General features: G+C 43.0%; 3 non-coding genes across 3 annotated transcripts; 1 reads left to right on the top strand and 2 right to left on the bottom strand.

Moving 5' to 3' along the window:
* The first annotated feature begins 575 nt into the window (after nt 1-575).
* Nucleotides 576-648, top strand: trnav-cac (transfer RNA valine (anticodon CAC)). Its single transcript has one exon. It is a non-coding gene; the product is annotated as a tRNA-Val (tRNA).
* A 608-nt stretch (nt 649-1,256) lies between these two features.
* trnav-aac (transfer RNA valine (anticodon AAC)) lies at nt 1,257-1,329 on the bottom strand. The gene has a single exon. It is a non-coding gene; the product is annotated as a tRNA-Val (tRNA).
* A 1,822-nt stretch (nt 1,330-3,151) lies between these two features.
* On the bottom strand, nt 3,152-3,224 carry trnav-uac (transfer RNA valine (anticodon UAC)). The gene has a single exon. It is a non-coding gene; the product is annotated as a tRNA-Val (tRNA).
* Between the last annotated feature and the right edge of the window lie 1,080 nt (nt 3,225-4,304).

The following is a 4,304-nucleotide window of genomic DNA, read 5'->3' as shown; positions in this document are numbered from 1 at the left end:
GGAATCAATCATCTAAAAAAAAAAAAATCCTAAAACTAAAAATAGGAAACAAGGACAAAAGAAACAGAGTCATGACTACCATCTACACATCCAGGAGAAACAAGTCATCAGGGGCCTCATGTACAAAAAATTGCATGGCTTTCTGTCTGAAACATGGCGTACGCTCAAATCCAGAAAATGTCTGCACAAAAACGTGGCGTACATTCTTTTTCACGGCAAAGTTCAGATGTATCAAGAGTGAAATGGCTGGCGTACGCACGTTTCTGCAGCTGTTGGTGCTTTGTCGACACTTGGAGGGAATGCTGGGAAGGGTTAGAGACACATGGGAGGAGGATGTGCCCAAAACTGCGATAGCTGTTGGAATTTTTTCTTGTGCCCTCTGGCCTGAAGGGAGCGCCTCAGACTTTTCCAAGGCCAGTGAGGAGAAGCGGGACGGAAGATGAACGAATGAATCAATGATTGATTATTCCACGATTTACTGTCCAAAACTACGTCAAATGCATTTTTTTTTTCCAGGGTTGCTGGCTGGCAGCTCCCAAAGTACTGTTGGGGCGGTTAGACAATGCATCTTTGCAGTTTCCATAGTGTAGTGGTTATCACTTTTGCCTCACACGCAAGAGGTCCCTGGTTCGAAACCGGGTGGAAACAAAGCTTGTTAGTTATTCTCTTTTCGTTTTATCTGCCATGAAAAACTATGGGGAGAGATTTATGTCAAAATCTTTGACACAAATATATCTGTGACTTAAATACGTGTTTTTCAAATTCGCAAACATATCTGCAATTTACACGTTTATTTTGATGTTGTCTGTGCATTTATCATGACTCATCATTTGTAAATATTAAATTCTGTTTTTGTATTGTTGATGGTGCGTTTGTAGATCAGCAGCCACGCGCATTTACTTTTGAGACAAACGGAACGCAGTTGTCAAAATACACACACACACACAAGTTGAGAATCTTCACACGTAGCCTCTCGATCCTGATTCCCACTTCACTGGCAGAACTATTCACGGTGTCCGAGCAGGAGCTCAAGATTTGATTCCCGACGGGGAGAAGGTTTTTGTCGGAGCTGTTTTTCAAGGCAGATGAATTTAAAAAAAAAAAAAATAATATTAACGAGACCTTGCTCATACAAAGTTTTGAACCAGGAACCTTTCACACATGATGTGCACATGCACACCACAAAGCTATGGTAACTTTTACTGCAGAACATCCCCAGCAGACCACAGAGAACAGCTCCCTGACAAGCAAGAAACTGTTTCCACCCGGTCTCGAACCGGGGACCTTTCACGTGTTCGGCGAACGTGATAACCACTACACTACGGAAACTGTGGGTGCAGTAGTACCCCAAAGCAGACATGCAGTTTTTGACAGACCAGCCCACCAAGTAACCAACTCACAAGCAGAATTGAATATTTACAAATGATAAGTCATAATGGAGGATATTTAAGCATTACTGAAGTCCGAATTCTTTTGAGACGGTTTTGAGCAGTTATCTAGCTAACCATCTTTTCTTCGTATTTCTACATCAATGGAATTCCTACGGCCATTTTTGCATTTATGAGTGCTATCCTTGTCTTTTCGGACACTAACCTGTCTTTGTTTTACAACAGGGGTTGGGGTCTTCAAAGAAGTCTGTAAATTGACTGTCTGTTGTCGTACTAGAGCGGCTCTAACCACCGGAGGCAAATTCCTTGTGTGTTTTTTGGACATACTTGGCAAATAAAGATTATTCTGAACATAACAACCACTACATGACTCAAACTGTTGCTAACGTGCTATCATTTAGCAGGACCAGCAAACTGCCTCGCTTCCTGGAATTGCCGATGCGTTCAGGTGAATTGACGTGTGCTTGACACTAGCTGAAGGTAAGGTAAAAGACTCCTCGTTAGTATAGTGGACAGTATCTCTGCCTGTCGTGTGGAAGACCCGGGTTCGATTCTCCGAAGGGGAGTTCATATAATGTGGTCTTTAGCTTTTGGTGGGGCTCTTCTTTTCGGGAAAACAAAAAAGCCCATCATCCTTGTTTCCAAACAGGGACCGTACTCGTTTGGCGAACATAACAACCACTACATAACTCAAACTGTTGCTAACGTGCTATCTGTTAGCAGGACCAGCAAACTGCCTCGCTTCCTGGAATTGGCGATGCGTTCAGGTGCATTGACGTGTGCTTGACACGAGGTGAAGGGAAGGTAAAAGCGTGTTCGGCGAACATAACAACCAATCGTGTTTAGACACTATAAAAGCATCCCACCGCACCCCTCAGCAGTAACACCGCCTTGCGCATTTCCCACATCCTGTACAATAGGCTTGATTGCTTGTGCTGGGACCACAAATAATAACGGAGGTTATATTAAGATATCATCTCACAGGTTCTTGCAGATGTTTAAACACTAAAAAAAAGAATCCCACCGCACCACTCAGTAGCACCGCCTTGCTCATTTCCCACATCCTGCCCGGCCCTTTTCTGTCCTCTCTTGTCCTATTGTTTAGTTGTTGTATGTCCTCATCAGGTGCCCCCCTGTCCACAAATAAGAACACAATTTCAGTTTTGTAACGTTACTTGTGGTCAAATATTTAGACTGTCTAACGATTTTCTTTGACTGGCAATGAGTCTTTCACATCTCTGTGGAGATATTTTGGCCCAGTCTTCCTTGCAGAATTGTTTGAATTCAGCAAAAATTGAGGTTTTTCAACCATGAATGCCCTTTTCTAAGGTCATGCCACTGCATTTCAATCTGATTCAAATCTGGACTTTGACGAGGCCACTCAAAAACCTTCATTTTGTCATTTTAAGCCATTCAGTTGATTGGCTGGTGTTTTGGATCGTTATCCTGCTGCAGCCGTTTTTACTCAGTCTATTCTGATTGTGGTGGCACGGTGGACGACTGGTTAGAGCGTCTGCCTCACAGATCTGAGGACTGTGGTTCAATCCCCGGTCCTGCCTTTGTGGAGTTTGCATGTTCTCCCCGTGCCTGTGTGGGTTTTCTCCGGATTTCTCCTCCACATTTTGAACAACTCTGTCTCCCTTGTGTCCATATCGCTGACATTTGGAACATCTGAGAAGTAGTACCGGAAAAATCTTACTTTTGCATCTGTTGAGACGTATAACGGGGCCGGCAAACTACAGACATTAGCTCAAAAGATAAGCTGTTTCCACCCAGTTTCGAACCGAGGACCTTTCGCGTGTAAGGCAAACGTGATAACCACTACACTATAGAAACTGCTGCTGCAGTTATGACCCAAGGCGGACTGGGCCACCACATGCCAAGGGGAGCTGCCAGCCGGCGGCAAGTTTCACGTGACCTGATGGAAAAACCAAAACAAAAACATCCCAAAAACATGCATTAATTGGAGACTCTAAATTGCACGTAGATGTGAATGTGAGTGCGAAGGGTTGTTTGTTTGTATGTGCCCTGCGATTGGCTGGGAACCAGTTCAGGGTGTACCCCGCCTCCTGCCCGATGATAGCTGGGATAGGCTCCAGCATGCCCGCGACCCTCATGAGGAGAAGCGGCTCGGAAAATGGATGGATAGATATTCCGGATTGTTGTGTCATGAACACTGACCCCAACTGAGGCAAGGGAGGCCTGCAGTTCTTTAAAAAATGTCCTGCGTTCCTTTGAAAGTACTCAATGAAAAAAATTACTCAAGTAACTTTAAGTAAAGAAAAATAAAAAAATCAGAGCATGAACATAAAATAAAATAACAAAATTATAATACATGGGAGTCGAAAATGGATGGATGGATGTTTAAGACTTATTACAGTGCTAAATAACATAAGTTAATGTATTGGATCGACGTGGACCACGTGACCAAAAAACATGAGCATCAGGCAACATTCTTTCGATAAAACGTTGAAAAACAACATGGTTGACATTCATTCAAAACCATATATAGTTGTCCAAATGTGACCCATATGTGATTATCATGTCGATATGTACCACCGTAACTTGTAGGTGGCGAATGAGGTTCTGTTTTATGGCCTTCTGTTGGTATTGCTTCTCAGTCTTTTGGCTAAGACTGCGATTGCCTCCTTGAAGTCAAATTGTTACTTGTCACACTTTAGTTTTTAGCTTGTAGTACCTCTACCAAGTCGGCCATCTATGCTGGCATGTGGAAGCATCACAGCATGTGTTTCCTATTTAAGGAAAGGGTGAGACCTTGGTCATGTCCAGATTGGATTTTTCCCAAAAGTTCATTCAACAAACTTTAAAGTTTAAGGCTGAAGCTTTAAATTGTCTATTGATGTAAGTTTCATTTCTGCTTAAACCTTTGTGAATTTTGGTCTCGTTATGAAGATG

The sequence above is a fragment of the Phyllopteryx taeniolatus genome, unplaced genomic scaffold (assembly GCF_024500385.1).
Source record: "Phyllopteryx taeniolatus isolate TA_2022b unplaced genomic scaffold, UOR_Ptae_1.2 contig_256, whole genome shotgun sequence".
NCBI lineage: Eukaryota > Metazoa > Chordata > Actinopteri > Syngnathiformes > Syngnathidae > Phyllopteryx > Phyllopteryx taeniolatus.
The sequence above is the reverse complement of the archived record's forward strand: the minus strand, read 5'-3'. Positions and strand labels throughout refer to the sequence as shown.